Below are 23962 nucleotides of genomic sequence, written 5' to 3'. Positions count from 1 at the left end.
CCCATGCATTCTTAGAAGACGGTCCCTTGTTTTCACACTTGGTTTCAGTTAACCTTATGAACACAAGAGTTGCAGCAAACTGGGTACAAGCCTTCCTAGTCTTAGGAAGACTTTCTGTTACAGTGGAGACTTGCCTATCAGCTTCCAGCCCCTGTCAGTGTTGGCTGAGTCTCATTGCTGTGCTCTAGGCTTGCTTCTCATCCTTCCCTCACACAACCCTCCTAATATCCTTGAAGCTTTTCCCTTCCAAGCACACTCAGCAGCACTAAAGGGAAGGAGCAGTTTCATTATTAGAGGTTTTCACATGACTTAGTCATACCTTTTTTCAAACCGCCACAACATATAAATTAGGAACAAACAGTTAGATACTACCCATCATGACATGGTCGCATATTTCTTGTTCACTAACTCTATTCTATCCTCATAAATAAAAGAAAGCCAGGCACTAAACCCTAGTTTCAAGGCCACTGGCACCATCTCGTTGGGGCTAAATTCTTCTAAAGCAGTATTGTCCTGGCTTGACCTAAAGAGAAGGGACCAGATAGAAGAAGGAGCTGGGCAACGATTAGGTGGACTGGAGGTGCAGGAGTGCCATGTTCAGGCTTGCTGCCTAGGCCTCTTGTATTTAACACTTGAAACAGGTTCTGTGTCATTAATACAGGACATACAGCTAATTAGGCAAAAGGTAACGAGAAAATAGGATAGTTTGGAGACAGTAAAGGGCAGGGGGGAGGCTAATCTTAGTCGTGGAGATTAATCTTCTTCAGAGAAAAATTCCAAGTTGGGGGTCTCAGGTACGTGATCTTCATCTCTTGGGGGACTCTCCACTTAACACAAGGGAAACGGAGGGAGCTGAAGGAGAGCGACAAAGCTCAACTAAAATTATGTGGATCCCCTCCAGAGTGGTCTTGTTGATTCAAAGAACCGAAAACTCTGACATATAAGTCTAATTCTATCCTGGTTTTCTATCCTTTGAAAGAAAAGAAGAATATGGTTGGTTATACATCTTTGGATACTTGATTAAAGGATCAGCACCGTAAACACAAAGGCGCACAGAGAATCAGTAGCTAGCAGAGGAAGCCCAATAAGCTCATCAGATAAATTATGGGATGCCGGAGAAGATCACCTTGGGATTATGTAAGACTTATTACGGGATGTTTAGGGGAAGAACCAAAGGTGTGGAAAGAGACAGATTGTCATGTTGTCTGGCCATGCCCTGTGAGTGATCAGTGCAGTCTGTCCTGTCTTCTTATCAAATTGCATTTCTAACTATTTTCCTGGGTGAGGAGCTCCTTATTTTGTGTTCATGTGTGTGTATGGATGTCTGATGTGGGACCACCAGTCATGGGGGCCCATGTGTCTAGGTTTCAGCACCTGGAATAGGTGCATATTGTGTGTCTACATGTGTCAGCGTGATTGCTTGCAAGTATCAAGGCAGACCAGCCCATGGGTAGGATAAGAGGCTTGGGAGCCAGGTATCAAAGAAGCCAGAAGCATGGGCTGCATACTGGAGAGACTAGAAAGCCTGAAAATTGGCAACTGGAGAGACCAGAGGGAATCAAATCAGCTAGTGGAGAGACCACAAGGTCTGGGGGTTGATGTAGTGACCTGCTTACATGTATGTGGCTGTACTGGAGACAAGAGGATCCCAGAGATCAGCTGCTGGGTAGATTGAATGTTTAAGGCCATTTACTGCAGGGATCAACAGTGTGTGTGAGCTTGTGCACGTGTGTGTGCACACAAATACGTTTGTGAAGTGTTCTGAGGTACCAGGAGCTGGAGGGGAACTGCTGGCTTTCTGGGTGCCAGCAAGTGGGGAAAGCAAGGATCTAGGGCCAGGATCTAGTCCGTGCTACTGGAAAGATCCACTTTGTACCTCTGCACAGTATTTCCCACTAACAGACCCCTATCCTGAACCAGCAGAGAAGGGGACAAGTTTAGGCAATTGTTGGTGCTGTGTTTGCATGTTTCTGTCTGAATCGTTCTGTGTGCTTTGCAGTATGTATTGCCAATGCTTCTGTGTGTGCCTTTGCAGAATGCTCAGCCTTGCTACTGGCTGGGCCTGGGAACAGAAAGCTGTAGCAGCCTCCCCTCCATCGTGCTACCAGATTCGGCAAAACTTTAACAGAATCGTAAATTAATAGAATCATTTAGGTTGGAAAAGACCTTTAAGATCATTGAGTCCAACCATATTCACCAGCACTTTTCCCCTTTAAAAGTTTGACTTTGCAAACTCATAATTTTTTAAAGTTGTTTTTATTTTTATGCATTGTTTGAGTGCATATTTTATATTAACCCATTAATAAAGCATTTCTGGCTTTTATTTTGCATTAGTTCTTGGTTCTTGCATGTCGACAGTAAAAGCTACCCACAATTTCAACTGAAGGACAGAGAATCATAAGACAGGAACCACGTGTCTAATGAGAGAAAGTTAAAAAGCTTTGGTTGTTGTCTCACTGGCATTCACAGGGCCATAAAGAAGTTTGCTATACCTCAATTAAAATTTAGATATATATGTATATTTATCCTTATGTAGGTATATTGGGACAGAGATACCTGAAGTAAAGCAAATTTAGAATTTATCATCCACTGGAAGAATTGCATATCTGTGTGTAAAAAGGACCCTTCCAGATGATGGTTACGAAAATGTACTCCTGGAGCATTATTCATCAAGAAGTTATTTTTTATACACTCAGTACATAAAATCTGCAAGCCTTAGATAAAATTGTCAGAATAATTACGTTCTTTTTACCTCATCAGTGAATGAAATGTAGTGATTCCAAAGTAGTACTTCTGGAGAAGGCACCAAAGGGGCTGAGGCTGATTCACAGCAGCTAATAACATGGCACACACCCCACCCAAGCAAGCAAAAGCTAATAATAAAAATAACTTTAATGGGTGATTTCTGTGCTTTAGAATGCAGTTTCCTTGAGTTGAATACTAGAAAGAAAGAGAGAGGAGAGATGCTTTTTGACTTGAGAGAGAGCTAAAGTCTTGCTCCTGGATGGGCAGTACTGTCTCTGATTAGTAGGTGAAAAGGAGGATTTAGATGTGATAGACACAATTTATGGCATTCATCTTGACTTCTGCTGCTACTTTGGCAAGTCTCCTTGTTTACAAACTGCCTCAGTTGTAAGAGTTTTTAAGTATTAGTTATTCAGGGAATAATTGTAAAAAGAGCCGTGGGACCTAACAGCAATATTTTCATGTCTAACTCTCAACAAGGGAAAAGAGAGAGGCTCATCAAACTGACAAATATGCATCCACTCTGAATCAAATGTTGGAAAAAAGGTTTGGCATAAATGTTATGTAGTCTTCTTGCAAGAGAAATGAACAATGGAATACAGTAAAATTAATCTGTTTATGCATATGGGCAATCTCACAGGTAGAAATGTTTCTATACGTAGAAGCTTCTTTATACATAAACAATTACTTCTGTGCAGTAATTATAACAAGAGGTAGTAATAGTGTTGTAAATCCCTCTCTTTTAACAGAAGCAGCACAGTCAGGATTAATCCAGCTCTATTGCCATAATGATGTGTGCAAAATACATGCCCTTTTGTTCAAATGTAGCTTCTGCCGAGCCTCGTACATGCATTGAACACAATTTGCAAGAGCAGCACTCATTGCTGTCTTCAAATTCAGTTGTAGAAGTACAGGGTAGCCAGGTCTTTTGAACTTCAGGCTCAAATCAAGCACCAAAAAAACCTGTCCAAAGCTGCTTTCGAAAGGTTAATCCATAGCATCATGTGGAGCTGGATGGATACCAGTTTAGCAGCACTTGGATCGAGAAATGGAAGTTCCTTTCACATGACCTCCCCATGTTCACAGCAGCAATACAGCTGACAAGTTTTGTTGTGCTGTGATTTGGCTTTGTGCAACAGCCTGACCTTTTCTTTGGCCAGACAGGCCTGCTGTGCAGTCAGCACATGAAGCCCTCTGCCTGCCCCAGGCTGGCAATATTTAATAGATCGCATTGAGCTCTGATCTGTCTCTTAAAGCAATTAGAACAACTTTGGTTGGAAAAACTCCATTTTCATTTCATTAAAAAACTCAGGAAACTAGGAGCAAAAAGGAAATAAAAAAAAAGAAACCATAAAGGGAATTTTGGATTCTGTTGACTTTGCTGAAAACCTGAAGAAAGCCAAATGCTTCATCCAGCCCTAATAATGAGGCTTAGACTGGCTCTGATAGCAGTCTTTGTACCACCTATTGCAAAAGCTCCATTTGTGTTCTATGTAAAATGTCCAATGAAGCATAGAAAACATGTAATTTGTGTAGAGAATGGGAGTTATGCAATCTTTGCTGGCATAAACAATGCAATAACTGCTCAGAAATAGCCTTTTGCATTCATGAATGGGGTCCATTATCTGCTCTGTCTCTCTTCTTTGCTCATTCTGAGTTGGGGCATGGTAATAAAAGAAAGGCATCCTCTTTGCCTCAGAGCTTTGGTTTTCAAACAGCAAGTGGATAACAACATATGACAGCTCCTTCTTGTCTTCTCATTAAGGAGGAACCATGTTTTATGGACACTTACTAAGTTGCCAGCCAATTAAGCATTTGAATATATTTATATGTATTTAATTGGACTACCTTTGCAAATAGGGCTTTTCTGGAGTTATCAAACAGATTAGACACTGTAAAGCAGTAGATAAGAAGCACTGAATTATTATTATTGTTATTATTACTATTACTGTCATCACTACTCTTAGTAGGGATAGTTAGGGTAAATGCAGAGTGGAGTGTTTGCAAGGTAACTTTCTGGCAGAGTGCGTGTCCTATATAATCAGTTGTCTGTAAATAAAGAGCTATTAATTGTGTCTTTAATAATTTTCTCAGTGTTGCTGTTTGTTGCATTTTTGGGGAGAAGAATTTACACAGAGGGGTACTGACAGGGTTGCTAAGGCCACAGCAGATGACATAATATATCTGGATTTTCAGAAAGCCTTTTGTAACATTCCACATGACAAGTTCCTGCTTAATCTCCAAGATGAAGCAAGGATTCAGGGCAGGACATGGGCAGAGATACAGAACAGGTTGAAAAATAGCAAAGCAGTGGCTATAGATAGTTCCTGTGAAAGAAGCTATGTCAAAGCAGAGAATGTGTTATTTCAGGTCTACAGGGTCTAGTGCTTTTAAGTCTGCTGTGCATGTATGTGCTTTAATTTAGAAAGATGATCTACAAACACAAAGAACAACTGCAGTCTAGTTGCATTTTCTGAGGACAAAAAAATGGAAGATGATAAATGAAGGCCATACAGACAGCTAAACTTAAAAGGGATTTAGATTTGATTTGTAAATAGGTTGTCACAGAGGGAATTAAATGTAATATTGACAAATACAAAGTAATAAAACGTTAGTGCTGTAAACCTCACTAAATTCTAGCGTAGAACTAATGGGATTAAACTCTAAGGGAATTTAAAAAAAGGAAACCAAACCAAGCAAGCAAACAAACAAAACCCCCACAAACAGAATAAAACAAAATTTAAAAAAACCAGCACTTTTCTGGGCTGGATAAACAGAGGAGTATTTCATATTCCCTATGAGCATAAATTCAGTCTTTTTGTTGCACTAATAATAATACTAATACTTGAAATTTCTAAACAGCTTTCAGCACATGAAGTAATCTGCACAAATCCTCCAACATATTGGCCATTATAGGAATTCATATTTCAGAAGACCACCTATTCCCTGAAAGAAAGAGGTGAAATATTAGGAGATGGTATGGGTACAACATTTTTGGTGGGGTTGGGAGTCATCATTTTGGCCTTGCATGAATAAGTTCATATCTCTTTTGTAACTGATTCTCCTTTCTCCATTTCTGTTTGGCAGTCACATTCGGGGGAAACACGACGTCTTCACTGATCATTAACAGGATCAATAGTAGACAGTTTCATTGTACTCCTTCCTTTTTTCCCTTCCTCACTAAACAATCTATTTTCCTTTCATTTAAAGGGGAAAAAGCTGAGCAAAGTATGAAAGCAGTTTTCTAAAAGAAGACCTTGCTGTTGATAATGCCATGTTGCTCTTTGGCCTTCAAAAGCCCTTTCATTATGCTTCAAAACGTAACCTTCATACTAAGCAAAAAAGCAACTAGATGAATATATACCCAATGAATTGTTTTTAAAGAGTTTGGTTTTGTTTTTGTTTTTTAAAAAAAGCTTACGACCTCACATGGCACAAATTTACTCCTTTGGAAACAAGAAAACTTTCAAATTTATTTTTCAAATAAATGCTATCAACAGAGGGGAGAGGAGGTATTCACAAAGTCTAACATTAAGCCTCTCCATTCAGAGCTTAAGCTCTTATTTAGTCAATACAGAGACGTAGGCTCTTTTTAGGTGCTGTGAATTGCACTGTGAAAGAACTTGCATTCCTGATTTAGCAATCTGCAATAGATGTTTCAAGTTAAACACTGTAAATGCACAGCACAGGGCATCTGACAGCTGAAGTTTCAATATTTTTATATGATCTGTGTTTGCTACAGGATTTCTAATGATTGCCAAGTACTACAGCAATCCTGAGGGTTCAGGAACAAAAATCACTAGCCTATTCACAAGACTGTTTGTAGAAATTCTGAGCTCTTTTTAAATTTTTCCTTCCTGAAGGGAACAGCTTTGCTGGCTTAGGAAGCCTGACAGCAAAATGTGTCAACAGGAATATAGAGACACACTCTCCTAATCGGGATTGGAGTCACATACTCACTTTGAGATCCTGCTAGACTTTGCAGTTAGATGGGTATTAACTAGTAGTCACATGTTTTTGCTGTTTAGTTTTTATAATATGCTTCCTTCTGTCATACTTAAGTTTTAAATAAAGATGTTTGTGCTTTGCAATGGCTGGCTGCTCCCTGAGAAACTGTTGTCTGCAGAGCCACAGACACCAAACTAAACTCAGGATTGCAAATGAGTTTACAGTAAATGTAAGGACTACAGCCTTGCAAGGACTACAGACTAAAAGCCTGATTTGCAGCAAAAGTAACACCATGACCTAGACCCCCTTAAAAGGTTTTTGTTTTGTTTTTTGTTTTTTTTTTACCTCCCCCCCTGCCAATGGAAGATTTAGGGAATAGGAACAGCAGAAACCTCTGAAGTTTAAGGCTGCCTCTTTGTAACTACCTTGGTATTTTACCCTTCATTCAACCCAGAGAAAAAGATCTTCTTCAGACTGGGTCTGGTTTGATCCCATGAACTGAAGAGCGTATTAGGTGAGCATATCTCCAGGTTTAATTTTATCATTCATGTTCTGTAAGATGCTCAAATATGTGAACCAAACTTCATCGTGAACACAACATCAGTGCTTCACTTCAGAAATTAATCCATAATTCAAATGAAAATGTTAATGTTAATCTATGATTCTAAAAAAATACCACTCCTGTAAAGACTTTGGAGCAGTGAAAAATGACATGTCTTTTCAGGTTCAAAATTTTCCCATCTCATTATGACCTTTAAAACGATAAGTGCCTTTTTTTTTTTTTTTTAATTCTGTCTTTCTCATCGAAGAAGTAAAAGATAAAAAAAGATTTTAAACCCCTCAAAACCAGAATGTTTCAAGATTCAGACACAAGTTTTTATTTGTACTTTGGGGTTTTTTTACATTTAAAATTTTTTGACTTTTCATCTCTTTTTAGGGCAAGATATTTTTTGTTGTCACAATTTTTTCGTTCCTTGTTTCAGTACCTCTCAGTGGCCAGAGAACTATTTCCTCTGCAGCTGTGATTAGGAGTTCACTTGTCATTATATTGTGGCACATTAGTATTACAATACTGTGCTGGTTAAGCTCCTTTCCCCAGGCTAGTATGTCATTTACATACAGAGGAGACATCAGCCTAAGATCCAGTTGCCTGAACACAGGTGTCTATTTTAGTTGCCTGGATGCCAGCTGCTGCCTCCGAATGATGTTGGCCTCCCACATTTGGAAGGTCCCTTATCATCTTCAGCCATACTGATGTGTGCATACTCTAGGGCACCTATATTGGCATGAGATCACAAATAGTGATGCCCGTGTAGGCAGCTAAAAGCTGTCTCAGAACTAAAAAGAGGTATTGTATAAATGACAAACTCTTTAATATGTATCCACCGATTTTTCAGTGTTGCACAAGCTTCTTGGCGTGTTCTTGGCTGACAATGAGTTAATAGCTTCATCTAGAAACATAGGTGGTGGGAGTGGTAGGGGTAGTGAGAGAATCTGGGGCAATACAATAGACTTTTTGTCATGTACTCAATGTTAAGACACATGTTACTGTCTTCCCTTTTTGGAAATTAGCCAGGGAGATTTTGCTGTTATCTTTTACGGACACCCATTTGAAAAAAAAAGAAATGAAAACAAGAAAAAGGGAAAAAAAAAAAAAAGAAAGAAGTTTCTTGGTTTTCTCTACATACAAAACTTTTCCTGCAGCTACAGGTTTAATTGCAGATTTCTCAATAGGCATTCAAGAGACAGAAAGAAGGAAATTAAATTAGAATTGATTCCTTACATATCGCTTTGACATACTTTCAGTTTTCAGAAAGTATCAAAGGTAGAGACAATGGATTGACTCTTGAAATATTTACCAATTAAGTTTTATTACCTCAAACGCAATAATTAATTTAATTTCTGACTTTTTTTCCAGAAAATTTTGAACACATCATTATTTTCTTCATTGAGGAAAAAAAATCCAAACCAAAAAAAACCCATCAGCACAGGGTTTATCTATTAAGATAACCAATGTTTTTTTATGACTCCCCCACTCAGAAAAATACCTACTCTGATAGGGGTGAAAACACAGCTAACAACAGTAACCACCATATTGGGATAGAGCATTTGTTTTATCCTTTTTCCTGATAGTCCAATGGGGGGTCCTCTACGTGTCTGGGGTGTTTTGATGCATGGAGGAAGAAACAAGAACAAATTTTAGACCACTTGCCACACAGATCATGATTTGGATATGTCACTGGTAAAACAGACTCAACTTGGGGAATTTAATTTATTGCCAATTAATGAAAAAACCCCGCAAACCTAACAGAAAGCAAACACTTTCCCCTTCCCCCCCAAATCAGGTATTGTTATTGCACAGACTATGTTGAGTCCCTTTGGTGAGGTGATAGACAGTGCAGGAGTTTGGGGTCAGGGTGTAATGGTTTCTTTCTGCCATGCCTTGTCCTCATGCCGTTGTCTTTTCTTCCGCTGCTCCTTCCTTCTCACTTGGTTCCTCTGTGCTGCTGTGGGTCCATCCTGGGCTGCAGTCCTTCTGGGGAAGACCTGCTCTGGTGGGGGTTACCCATGGACAACAAGCTCTTTAGATCTGTTACCTGCTCTGCCACGGATCACCTCCTACTGCTCTGGCCTTTTTGTTCCTTTTTTTTTTCTCAGGGTTTTGCCCTTTCTCACTGAGGCTACTCCTGCAGCCCCCTCCTGCTACCAAAACTTCGCCATTTATACCAAATACAGGATACCACTAGCTTACAGTGAGTTTTGAGAGCAAACTCCCCACACCAAAATAGAAAATATTTCATTAGAAAGCTGCTCTAAGATCTGAAATACTGAGGAAACAAGCTAATGAGTTAACGTAGAACGAAGGCAACCTTAAACAGCGGATGCATTAAACGGAGGCACACATCATTACACGACTTAGAAAGGGGATATGAAACAGCAGGTTAAAGCTAATGTTTCCAAAGCCTTTAAAGAACAGCAATGGCAGTTGAAAGGGACATGTCACCTGGAGTTCAGCCGGTGTCAATAGGGTTTGTTATAGCAGCGTGGTGTATCAAAGCTCTGAGTGCTCACACCAGCACACCGAACAAATCACGAGTGAACAGGCTGTTGTACAGGGAGACCGACAATGGAGGGATGAAAACAGTTAACCCTTCTGGTCACAAGGTCATGAACTACTACTGTTGCAAAGTTGCCAACAAAGAAGAGACTTTGGATCAACTTTTAAGACATAATTTATTTTTTCTCCTGAAGTGACAGACAGCCTGCCTTGATGCTTCTCTGCAATTAAAAGGATTGTTTGTATTCTTTCCATGTTTCATGTCTTTGCAATCCAACCTCAGCCATTGTCAAACCTTGGTTTGCTCTTACCAAAGATAATGAGGAAAAACTTACAAATTTCCATCGTATCGGGACCATTCAATTTACTTTCTGTCAGTTAGCATGCATCTTTCTGTCCTGAAATTTACATGTACCTTTTTTTCAGGCATGCTATAAATCCCATGTGCATGTCTACCTCAGTTTTAAGACACTCTATATTGTATCTAAAACTTGTCTTTCCCCCCACAAAAGGAGTGCAGAAATCCAGACAAGCAACTTGGTTGGTTTGGTCTATCAATTGTGGTTTGCAGTTTGATTTATACCGTATTTTCCTCTGTAGTTGCCAGATAGGTTTCTCAGGGGTTATGTACACAAAAGGACAGCACTTGCACTGCTCAGATTTTAACTAGTCTTTAGATAAAATAATAGTGACTCAAAGAAAAATCTGTTCTGCAGTTGAACTTGGAACCCTTTGTGAGGATTCTCGCTTTCCCTTAGAATGTGGCAGGTAAAACTAAGCTTCAAAGAGTGCATTGCTTCTTCCTAGAAACAATCTAAAATTGGCAATATAAGCAAGAAAAGCCCAGGGTTAAACAATAAACCCTATTGACTGGAGAAACATTTAAGCCTTGCTCTTCTCCAAGTTCCCTGGAAAAACATACACACATTTGAAAAGTGGTTTAGAAGCTGCAACATTTACTTTGGGGCACAGAGAGCCATCTGTATTTCTAGATGCAGCTCCAACAAATTAGCACCCTAATTTCATTCTTGGCTGAATGGGTGAGATTAATCTGATTGAAAGGGGGATTGGAATATAACTTTTTAACTCTCAATGTTTATACTGTAGTTGTCTATATACCAGTAACTTATGGTCAGTAAATTTTTAGTTAACGGAGGTAGTTAACAGTAGTAGTTAAAATTACTTAATAGGCACTTTTAGGGTGAAATTAATTTCATCCTAAATCAGACATCCCAAAATCAGTGAGATGACTCAGGGCTTAAAAATATTACCTTCCATTTGTGATAAAGGGGGCTTGCAAAGATATTTTCAGTATAGATTTCTATGTTTAGGTGGGATGAATTACACCTGATGTGCATCTGAACAAATTAGAGGTTGGTAACTATTAACTCATAGATGAACTGCTTCAGTCAGGAAAGGAAAATAGAATTCTTATAGGATCATGGTTTGTTTGACTGAATGCGGTAAAAAGGAAACCTTTCCCTCTCCCCCCATGTTTTATTTGTATTATCCCTTCTTCTGTACCCTAGGGACTTGGGCCCTGAAAATCAGATAGTAAAAACACCCCAGTTTTGAATCCTGTCAGGATTTAGTCATTACTATAGTTGTCTCACTGGTCAGTCTTTACCTTTGTCAAAGTTGTAGTTAGTTTAAAAAACTAAACAAACAAACAAAAAAACCCCAACAACAACAACAACAAAAAGACTACCTAGAGATCACAGCAGCAGAAGAAAAATTAACAATGTAACTAATAAAAGGCAATCTACATCCTAAAAGTTAAAAAAAAATCCCAATTGTTTTATATCTTTTGGGCTGGCAAGACCTCTTGATGGATGTCTCTTAATCCATCTAAAATTACAGCAAATAGCACATCACAAATGAGTGCTTTCACTGCATTCTCAGTGTGCACTGTACATAGGAAAATATATTTCCTTCCACACATCATTAATAAATGGATGCTGTAACTCAACAAAGCAAGTAACTTTTAAAAACTTAATGAGAGAAGAAATCATTGTACATATATGTATGCTTTGACATGTCTGGGGTAGAAACTGATGCCTGAAACTGTTAGAGGCTTTAGGACATGAAGCTTTTTCTTCTCCCTCAGGCAACGAAACTATTTATTAAAGTTTTAACAGTACATAAGGAAAAAAGGGAAGGTATATATTTCTTAGAATCACAGAATCACAGGTTGGCTTAAGTTGGAAAACATTTTTCCTTAACCTGATCCTTCTCATCCAAGGGTAAATCCTTTGTACCACACTTTCCCAGCAGTTTTGTGGGCATGTTATGTCTAAAGGCCAGTCTTAATAATAAAGACCAAGGCAAAAAAAGGCACTGACTATTTTGGTCTTTTCTGTGTATTTTGTCATCAGGAGCCCTGCCTTATTGAGCAGCAGGCCCACAGTTTCCTTTGTCTTCCTTTAGCGGTTAATGTACCTGTAGAAGCCCTTCTTGTTGCCCTTCACATCTCTCAGCAGCTTCCAGGTGGGATTGACTGAAGAAAGGTAATAGTGTCAGAAGTTAAACTATACCTAATATGAACAGATATGTATATTTTTATGCTTCATATGAGATCTGTTTACTGTCTTATATGTTATGGGCTGTATTCCATTAAAACTAAGCTGTTATTTCTTGAGTCTCAGATATGCTTCTGGGGGTACTTATTCTCAGTTTTTGCAGTTTTACCACTTATTGTGCCTACTAAGTCAATTCTGGGAATATATTGCTAATGTATTACAGTTAATAAACTAGGCAACGTTGCCTAAATGGAAGTCATCCCATTAATTTCAAGATTATAATAGTGTTTTATATTAACCATAGATATCGAGCATTATATGAGCAACACCAAAATTGCTAGTCCTTTCATGTATTTTCCCTGGGCAGATCTCCTGCCATTAAAGTTATATGCGGGCATGATGCTTGTCTATAAATTATATTCTTTATAGAATTGTTTACACCTTCCTTTATCCCTACTGTGCAATACATGGATGTTTTTAATGACTGACTGCACAAAGAATAAGAATCTGCCATTAACACATTTGTAAGAAATATAAAAATAATAAGGAAAAAATTAAAGGAAGGTAATTTACGATACAGTTTTCATTTCCAAAAATGTACATAAAAAAAAAAGAAGTGAGGCAAATCATATTAGAAATTAAGAAGAAAAAACACTCAACAAACATGAAAGGAGGCAATGAAGGTATCTGAGTGACATCTGTGTAAAAAAAGATCTCAGTTAGAGTATGGAAAAAGAGATCTATACTTTTGGTTTCACCTCAAGTGTTTTCTTATTTTCCATACAAATGAAAGGCAGTTTTTAGACTTGGAAACTTGCCACTTCATATCCAAAAAAAAAAAAAAAAAAAAAAAAAAAAAGGCAAAAAGCTACTTTACTGTGAAATAGAAAAATTTCACAATAAATCAAATTCACAAGTACTTGCTAAGCAAAAACTGGTAGTTTTTCACAGCAAAAGAGCTGAATTGATTTTGTGGTATCAAAACAAGCTATCTACACTTCCATACTTCAGCAAAGAAATAAACTAAAATTACATTTCCACTGCTACAAGCTTGTAGTTTATATTTTTCATGCATGTTCTCTGGGTGAAGTTATAAGGGGGTAGTTATTGAAGGAGGACTTGCGTATATAAGAAGTGGTCACAGAGGCAGAAATGACAAATAGCTAATTTACTCTTCATATATTTACTCACAGGGGTTTTACTTTTACAGGCTTTTCAGCTTTATTTAGTTTATCAACCAAAATTTACTTTGATGGATGAAACAACCTTTATAATCCATGTAGCCACATATTTTACTAATATTGGTACTTTTTCTATGAATTGCCTGCACACCAGCAATCTCGTCGTGCACCACCGAAGTCGGCACCGAAAACAAAGCATAACAGGGCACTGAAGCTGCCTTCCTGTTGGTGAAGCATTTTCTCCCACAGCCTCTTTTCTGATATCTTCTCTATCTTAAATGTAAAGATACGCTTATATGACACAATACACTGTCATGTAGAGGGAACCATATTGATGCAGAATAATTGAGGAACAGGTATATCAGCCAAGAAATGTGCCATACCTCATATCAGTAGTGCTTCTAACACCTCTGCTACATTGCTGTGCTGCAACACATCAGGTAGACACATTCTCTGAGACCTAATCCTCTCCACCTACCAAACCCTTTCCTAGTGTTCTCAATCGTATGGAATGGTCATGGTTTGTTTTATTAGTCCCAAAACATATTATCACACCGTTCTGTTAATTCTCAGCAGTCATCGCTGTTACTCGACTCCAACACTGTTGCATTAAGTACTTAGGTGATTTTCACGTGTGGCTTGCACATTTTTCCAGATATAATGAATTGAACTGATGAACAAGGCTACCAGTACTAATTTGTTCCTAGCAACAACTCCTGCAATATCAAGTTTGGAAACTATGCTCCCCCTTAGGGAAAAAAAGTAATAAAAATACACAATTGGTTTTTCAATTTTTTTATTTGCTCAATGTTCTGTACCCAGGACAATTGTCCTACGTAAACCAGTGTGAAATAAGTTTTTAAGCTCATGAGGCTTAGTACCAAACTGAAATCCACCAAATATAACACCTTTTTTTTTGTTTGTTGGGTTTTTTTTTTTTGGTAACACAAGGGCTCAGGACTAAATCCAGCAAGGCTTGGAGGTCCAAACTGACCCTTACCAGACATATTGGGGTATTGAAACACAGCCACTCAAACGAAACCCAGAAGAAACATGTGGCTGCAGCATTAACTTCTCTGACTGATTTTATTCTGCCTTCTGAAGACTGCTGCTCTCTGGGATGATGAAAATCTAAGCTGCACGTAAAGGATCTCCCAAACTGTCCCTGATTTAGAAACCTATAAACTATGTTTATGTGTCAACCTGTTCAGATCATGGTAAACTTTCTCTTTACATGCTGGAGACAACTAGGTTGGTTATATAGGGAACTGTGGTTATTTCCTTCTAATCTAAACTTTTATCTGAGTGGCCTGGAGTTAGGTATGATGAAGCAAGATATAACTGCTTTCTTTTAATATGGAAAGCCAACAGAAATCTCATGCAGTTCATTGAAAGGAAATGGCAAATCCTGCACCTAGGGAGGATTAACCCCGAAGTACAGGTACACGCTGGTGGAAAGAAGATGAAGCCAGGTTCTTTGCATTGGAGCCCAGTGACGGGACCGGGGCAATGGGCACACACTGAAACACAGGAGTTTCTTCCTGGACATCAGGAAACACTTTTACTGGGAGGGTGACTGATCACTGGCACAGGTTGCCCAGGGAGATTGTGGAGTTTCCATCTCTAGAGATATTCAGAAACTATCTGGACATGGTCCTGGGCAGCCTGTTGTAGGTGGCCCTGCTTGAGCAGGGGAGCTGAACCAGATGACCTCCAGAGATCCCTTCCAACCTCAACCACTCCGTGATTCTGTGAATATTGAAATATCAGTTAGTTCCTCAACATTCCTACTAAGCTGGCTATCTAGCCCTGTAGACACCTAAAGCTCCTGCCTGTTGTCATTTGTACAACATTTTGAGTCTCAATAGTGTCCTACTTAGAGCCTTAACACTAGCAGGATTTTAAATCAGAATTCTTCTTTGAATTGGAATGGGCTGGAGACAATGGAAGTGAAATAGATCATATGTACCAGGTAGTTCAGTTGTTATAGAATCATAGAATAATAGCATCATAGAATCATTTAGGTTGGAAAAGACCTTTAAGATTGAGTCCAACCATACACCTAACACTGCCAAGTCCACCACTAAACCATGTCCCTAAGCACCACATCTGCACATCTTTTAAATACCTCCAGGGATGGTGACTCAACCGCTTCCCTGGGCAGCCTGTTCCAATGCTTGATAACCCTTTTGGTGAAGACATTTTTCCTTATATCCCATCTAAACCTCCTTTGGCGCAACTTGATGCCATTTCCTCTTGTCCTATTGCTTGTTACTTGGGAGAAGAGACCAACACCCACCTCGCTACAACCTCCTTTCAGGTAGGTGTGGAGAGCGATAAGGTCTCCCTTCAGCCTCCTTTTCTCCAGGCTAAACAACCCCAGTTCCTTCAGCTTCACCTCGTAAGACTTGTGTTCTAGACCCTTCACCAGCTTCGTTGCCCTTCTCTGGACACGCTCCAGCACCTCAATGTCTTTCCCGCAGTGAGGGGCCCAAAACTGAACACAGGACTCGAGGTGTGGCCTCACCAGTGCCCAGTACAGGGGGACGATCACCTCCCTGCTCCTGCTGGCCACACTACTTCTGACACAGGCCAGGATGCCGTTGGCCTTCTTGCCCACCTGGGCACACTGCTGGCTCATATCCAGCCGGCTGTCGACCAGCACCCCCAGCTCCTTTTCCAGCCCCTCTTCCCCAAGCCTGTAGCGCTGCATGGGGTTGTTGTGACCCAAGTGCAGGACCCGGCACTTGGCCTTGTTGAACCTCACACAGCTGGCCTCAGCCCATCGATCCAGCCTGTCCAGACCCCTCTGTAGAACGTTCCTACCCTCCAGCAGATCAACACTCCCATGCAACCTGGTGTCATCCGCAAACTTACTGAGGGTGCACTCGATCCCCTCGTCCAGATCATTGATAAAGATATTAAACAGAACATTCACCTGGGAGACAGCAGCACTACTTTCATATATACTCTTTTTTATGGTGTTTAAGCCCCATCTCAAGTCCCCAAGTTTCCTGAAATGGTATTTGGAAGCATTCTCTATGCATCTATGAAACCCACTGGGAAACCACTGTCAGAAAGGTGTTCCGACATTCAGTATCTTTGGTGGATTTAGGCACTCATTTTTTTAAACAACTAATTGACCCAATTTTAAAGTTTTTGGCTCCATGATAACTTCATATTAGTTAAAGATTTTTGCATTTTTGCAGTTGAAGTCAAAGGGTGATCCCCCATACCCTGAAAACAGACCTGTCATAGTGTACATTTATCCACTAGTCCCTGCATCATCATTCTTCTACGTCCTGAACTACAAAACCATTGTATTTGTATAATAATTATTTGAATTATAGCAAAAGAGGGACAGGGATGAAATCATCCACAAAAAAAATGCATGCTTTCCTGATTAATATTTTCTTCATACCTCTTTGACCAGGTTCCTTCCTTTAATACTGCAGTTGATGTCTCTGAAACAAATTAATTGACACAGCAAAATTAAGTGCAGGATTAGGCACTCAGTTTCAGATAATAAGCATAGGTACCACACACCTGGCATTTTTTGTTCTTTTAGGTCTGCAGGGAGGTTGGGTAATTCAGTACCAATCTGGCTTCAATAATAATACTCCCCATAGTATACTTAAATAATGTTAAAGGCACAGTACAAACTGACAAAAGCAAGGCAATTCAAAGTTATGATGGATACTGCCTTTCACTTAGCCTATTGTGCACAGTTACAGGTACTGCAGAACAAATCATTCAGTGACCTGAGAGCCTCCCTGTAATGGCTAAGTATAATGGAACAAGTCAAGCCTGGAGTATTATCCTTCACACTGATTTTCCCCTTGCTTTTGTCAGTTTCTGTCATAATTTGGCTTTTAGCCCGTTAATTTCCTCCATTTACGAAATGCTCCCCATGGAAGTACCTGCCTGCCATGGGGATATGCAATCTGAGACTTCTTAAAATATGTATTGTGTAATTACATATCGAGGTACCGCTAGAGCAGCAATTATTATTTTATATTTCAATGACTACTATATGCTACTCCATTTTCCACTATGACTTGCTCTGCTGGATAATCACATTGTAAAGAAATCAGAAATGAGATTTTCCATATGTTTGAAGTTACCCAGTTAGTAATCATACAGTAACACTTGTCATAATCAATAATGTTTACCAGAATGTAAGTTAATTTTCTGAAATAAATGTCCAGTTACATTGATGAGATTGGCTGTTGACACTGATTGGCAGATAGAAGTGAGTCTTTCTGGCAGAATTGAAATGTAATAGTTATTGAAAAATGTGAGCAATAAAAAGCTACAGTTCTTTAAAATTTAATAAATACAAAGAAATCTATGTCTAAAACTGTGCTATCTTGTTTAGGTACCAAGGGGCTTTGAATGGAAACAAAATGGAAAAAGTGCATTGCTTGTTTAGAAGGGGGAAAAAAAAAAAGGACCAAAAAAACCCATGATTTTTTTCCCCCGTAATATATACACTTTTTGTTCTATCCATCTGCTATGCCACCAGTTGCACTTAGTGCATATTGTATATGCAGTGCACATGAATATTAAGAAGGAACAGGTAAGAAAATGTATTAAGTGTTGTCAGTTAGTTATGGTAGGAGACAATCAGCTAACAGATTTGCAGAGACAGGCGGATCTTCTCAGGAGGATCAGCGAGTTTAAGAGGAGCTGGGATGACACATGGTTGCTGTTAGCCTCAGCGGGAGTGACAGCGGAGGGGGAGGAGGGCTGGCTGTGCGCACAGCAGGTAGAGCTTGGGGCAACATGCCCGTTGTTTTTCTTCACGAGATGTTGATAGCCAGACTAAAGGGAAAAAAAAAAAAAAGAGACCGCTGCACAAAATAGTTTTGTAGCCTAATTTCATCCAAATAGCTGTGTAGCACCATGAAAGTGTAAAATAAAAATCAGTAGGGGAAACACTAAAAGCTATTTGCTTGCGATGATCTAAAAGAAAAGGTCCTTTGCCAGACTTCATAATTAACAGACCTTTTTCTCTGTGTAGGGCCCTTGCACCTCTTCTCTCCCTGGCTACATGCCCTGACTGAGACCAGACCTACTTAATTTGTATGAGATAATTGAAATTACTTGTTTATTGGGTCCCTTTACAGCCTGCCCCACCTAATTCTTCCACTTCTTTTCTTGATCTACATAAAATAGAAGCACTTTCATGCCATGTTGACACTTGTCTGTAGTCCTTGCTTTGCAATAAAAAGCCCATCAGTTAGCACATCTCCTTCATGATCATGCAGCCCTTCTTCACCCCTGAGGGAAAAAACAGAAACAAAACCAAAATATTTCTGATCATTGCTTAGCAGCTCCAATAAAGCTTGAAAGATTTTAGCAACCATCTTACTCTGTCAGGAAACAGTACGGCTCTCCAGAACAAGATTTTAAAAACACACTTTCTCTCATTTAGTTATCGGTGTCCCAGAGACTGGTGCTCCAGTTGTGATAATTTCTTTACTATATGGATGAAGAATTGCAACTTCATTCTCTGCAATGCTGCTACCTATTCAGATTCTATGTTGCTGGTCGCAATAACTCAGGTGTAGTTTAATCTTTTTTCTAAGGCTCCTAAGTTAGGACAGTCAAACACCATTGCTAATGGAGAGGAACAGCAACTCCAGGAGATAATTCAAGTTTTAGATGAACTGAATTGTATTGCAGGGAAAAACTGCTCAGTTCAAATAGTTTAAACTAAATTAGGATCAAAGAAGTTTAGTGATTTATTACCGACACGTAATTAACCAACAATCAGTGAGGTATACATTCAGGATCAATATCAATAATACAACAGTTAAAGCACAATGCTAGACACTTACAAAATGCTAATAAGCACCTACAAGTTTCTAAACACCCTTCCATAGCTAAACCTTAGAAAATTTTAATATTCCCCTACAGTTCCCCTGCCCCCCAGCCAGAGCTCACCGTCACCCCTCGCCAGCAATGCAGGGTCCCCAGTTGCTCACACCCTACTGGAGATGTGACCCCTCCAGTTCTGTGTGCGGAAGGAACCCCCCAAAGGTCCCTCGCACCCAGCAGTGGGGTGGCCCTGGGTGCTGGCCCCATCCTGACACCCCACTGCTGGGTGCAGGCTCTTCCCAGAGCCCCATCGTGAGGCTGCGCTGCCCTGTCTGGGCTGGGGTCAGGTCCTTAATGGGACTATTTTTAGTGAAACACCCTCCAGACCGTTTTGTCTATGTTCAGTCTCCATACACACCACTTGTACTCACAGTCTTATTTATATGTTATCCAGGTTATCTGCCAAGGGCAAGTGGGCAGGCACCCTCACAAAATGCCTGTGGAAGGGTCCTGGCTCTCTCGCTATTAATGTTTGAGAAAACACACAGCAACTGGACTTGGCCTGTTTTAGGCATCTCAGTTATATTTGCTGCAATCAGTGCTGACCAGTGTGCCTCATCAGAGACCAGGGCTGTCACTTGCAGTAAGTTTGGCTGGAAAGGTGCCTACTTATTTCAGGATCAAAACTGATTCATGAAGAGAAAAATGACATTTTGGCTCTAGAAACTCTGATCTACACAGCTGACGATCCACTATAATTCTAATTTTGCCATTTTATAAGAAAGCCAGTTTGAAACTGTTATGCAGTATTTTCTTTGTACCTGAAGAACCAAGTTTTTAGTCCTGGCTGTGTCCCTGATTCAAAGCTTCTAACTTTTGACTACATTGGGAAAGTCTGCTGAAAATGGAGTGTCTCCTCGACATGAAAACACACTGTTGCTGAATTGATGTCACTGTCAGTCAAAGCAGCGCAAAGCCAGTGAGTGTTATGAAGTAATGTGCAACCTTTTCTCTTATACACATTCATATCAATATTGTGCAGGAATTTGTTGTTTCTCAGGAATATTGCAGAAAGTTTACTCTTTATCTGCAGAACTCCACAAAAACCTTCTTATATAAACAATAACTGTAAAGCTGACTTACATATCACTTGGCAATATCTTCACAATCTCCCAGTCCAAACCTCAGTTTTCAAATCCTCTTTAATTTAGCAGGTGAACATCAAATCCTTATGCAGGACACATCACAAGATCTTTGAACCCAACAAGAGTCATTAATAACTTTTAGAACAGGCTAAGGCCTTTCTTGGAGTGTAAACAGCTGATTCAGCATCTACTCTCAAAATGAAAAAAAACCCCTAATGCCTTAAGATTCTTTTTTTTTAATACATTTCTTAATTGTTATGCTGCTTGAAGTTTATGACAACACATTTTGATTAAAATTAAGGGTAAAAAAGATTTTTTTTTAATTTTTGTTAATCAAACTAAGCATAAATTCATACCACAGGTATAAAAAATGTGTTTTGTCTTTCCTTTTCAAGAGGACATTTGTTTAGAGTTGATATTCAGCAGAGCACCTGTATTTAACTATCTGATTAATTGAAATTTAACTTATTCCTTTAAGCTAAAGACTTTCTTTAGTATATAAAAATAAGAATATGTTTAGGCATGTGTCAGTATTTATTAAATCAGGATCATATGGACTAGCTCTTTAAATGTATTCTGCTAAACTATTTTCATGATTAGGTCAGTGGGATAAAATGGTTACTTAGTAGTGGTTGTCATTGTCATTGCTGGAAATGATTGCTCTTAAAAATTTTGAAAAGCCAATTTTAAACTTATCGTTATGCAAAAGCACACAATGTGAAGCTTAAAATCAAGATTGCACAGGACTAATGGTGTTTTACCATTAAAGTTGTCTGTTTATAATATATCAGAGACAATAATGGTTTTTTTTGAATTCAGATGTCCCTCTCAAAACCCAATAATATTAAATAACTCACTCGCACAATTTTTTTCTCTTCTTAGCATCAGTTGTTTCAGTAACACTAGTATATGTCCTTCTGTCTATACCACATCTTTATAATCTTCCTTTTTCTTGCCCAAAAGCAGTGTTTGTAATGCAAATGGATTCCTGTATAAAATTAACCCCTGTACACGCACTGCTGCTTCATGTTCTCAAAGACATTTTGTCATTTCTCATATTGTCATTTACAGACAAGTTCAGCCATGTGAATATATCCTACCATATACTTTCTATCGCCGGTGTTTCTTAAAGAAAAACAAGTATGAGGTTACCTACAGTAAGAAAGTCTTTTCTGTTGTAGCTGGTTGTCTTAGGAACAGCAGAACCTCTGATCCTTATTTTACAATTAATATTTTGCTTCATTAAAAAAAAAAAAAAAAAAAAAGAAAGAACGCCAAGGACCACAATCCACAGAAAGTCCAATAGAGACTCCCGTAGTTGTAATACTGACCTGAAACTATTCCCCAAAGAATGTTAAGAACATTTTTAGTTCAGAAAAAAGAAATCTGGGGAAAGACTTAAGAAAAGAGTGTAGTACCATCTATTAAAACAGAAATAAAAATTTTATGAATGTTATATATATAGCATTTTTGTAATAACTGTTTCAGAAGCTCCTATTTTTGAGCTGGCAGAAGAGACCCTATTGATTAATGATTTCATAACTAATTAAATGGATTAGGATAGAGTGCAGAAGTGACAGAGAGATCTTAAATGGGTAAGGTCTACTAGTTCATCCTCTTTCTGGTACAATATTATTTCAAAATATGTTATTCAGTCTTGTTTTAAATGATTTAAGCGATAAGAGCTGCCCTATTACACATTTGACACAACTTTATAACTGAGTACCTCTTGCACATTTTTCAGAAAATGCAGTTTTATTCTTTTTCCTTAATACTCTTTGCACCACTCTAAAAATGTCCCTTTTCTTATACTCTTTGAAGCAGTATTTTGCATACTGTTATCCTGTCTTTAATGAACAGTTTAATCTCACTCTTTCTTTCTAATTCTCCTGGTTCTTCTCAGTATTTACAGTTCCATGACTGTCAGTTCTCTGCCTTTATATCTCCAAATGTCTCTGTTTACCTTTCCAATATACAAATACCAGTGATAGCCTTTTTCTTCCTCACCATATCATACCACATTTTCTGTTAAATGAGTCCTCCCTTTCATCATTATCGTCAGTTTTAAGCCTACCTTGCTGCCTTTCATGTTTGTGGTTTGAATCTTTACACTTGAAAGTCAAAAGGTCCTTCTACGCTGTACACTCTTCCTAGGGCCTTCTCAATATTTTTGCTGCTTATATGGAAGAAAAGAAAAGGAGCTCTTGGGCCTATCTTTGGGAATGTGAATAAACAAAGAATTAAAATAATCTGAGCCATCGTATGGCTGTTCTTTAATCACAGATTTGCAGTTACCTACAATTTTTCCTAGGCCTTTGATACATATGCATAGATAAGTGCATATGTGTCCGTGTGTGCATGTATATACATATATACACACACACACACATTCAGGAACTCAGCTGGATTGGGAAAGTACTGGGAAATTGGATGGGCCTACGTGCTAATTCTTATGCCTTTTGGATAATTAACCCCCCCTATTTTTATTAAGCAACTAAATCAAAACAAAATAAAACAAAAAACAAACCCAAGAACTGAATTTAGAGACAAAGAATAAAAATCATTAGAGGACACCTGAAAAAAACCAAAACAAAACAAAAAACAGAGACGGAAGGACCTCTTTTTTTTACTCTCTAGCTCATTAATTCACTTACTCTCCTGGGAGGATAGAACTACAAACCTCCTTTTTACCTAATCTGAAACACAGACTGGACTGAAGTTTGTTTAACTTCTCTCTTAAATAAGGTGCTTTGATTTACATGACTGTCTGTTCAGAAAAGTAGAACGCAGATGCTATATGCTTCTTCCCAGTCTGTGAAGGTGCTTAATCACCAGATGATTGAATCATTCTCTTTTTCACTCACTTGCATCTAAAATGCGTGTGCCAGGTAAAATGACTTTAGCAAGAGCAAATTAACCAGTCCCGGAGGAAAGTAATTGCAGAATGATCTAGGTTTATTTGTGGCTCTCACCTGAAAAGTTTGAATGTCTCGGTCTTGAACTATTAACATTTTTTAATATTTCAAGATTGCGTTCGTTTGTTTCTTTGTTTTCTATTTTCTTTTTCCACCTGAAGTGCTGCTAAGAATTAGCTAATAATTCTGGCTTTTGTTGCATCTAAATTGCAAGCTAGGTAAGCTTCATTCTCCAGTAACTTTTGCATCCAGTTTAGCAGACAGACTAAGCCTCAAGGGTGGGTAAGGAGACCAATCAAGCACAGCCAAGAGAACTTCAGGCCAGATACTAAGATTTTGTTCCCTTTGACAATAATAAGACAAACCTTATAGAAGTAGCAATACAGTTCAAGATATCAGCATGATCAACTCTTCATCCCTGATTCTAAAGGTTTGTTAGAGTCTGACATGCCTGGTGTATTAGTAACCTCACATATGCAAGTAGTTGTGGCTAATTTTAGTTACCTTCCATGAGATGAAATCATGTGATCCCAATTGCAATGAATAAATTTCTGTTTTCTTTAATTTGAACATATCAATAGATATTTTCTTAAATAACCTGTTCATCACATAACCACCTATTCCCAGG

This window comes from Haliaeetus albicilla, chromosome 15 (assembly GCF_947461875.1).
Source record: "Haliaeetus albicilla chromosome 15, bHalAlb1.1, whole genome shotgun sequence".
Lineage (NCBI taxonomy): Eukaryota > Metazoa > Chordata > Aves > Accipitriformes > Accipitridae > Haliaeetus > Haliaeetus albicilla.
Note: the sequence above shows the minus strand (reverse complement) of the source record.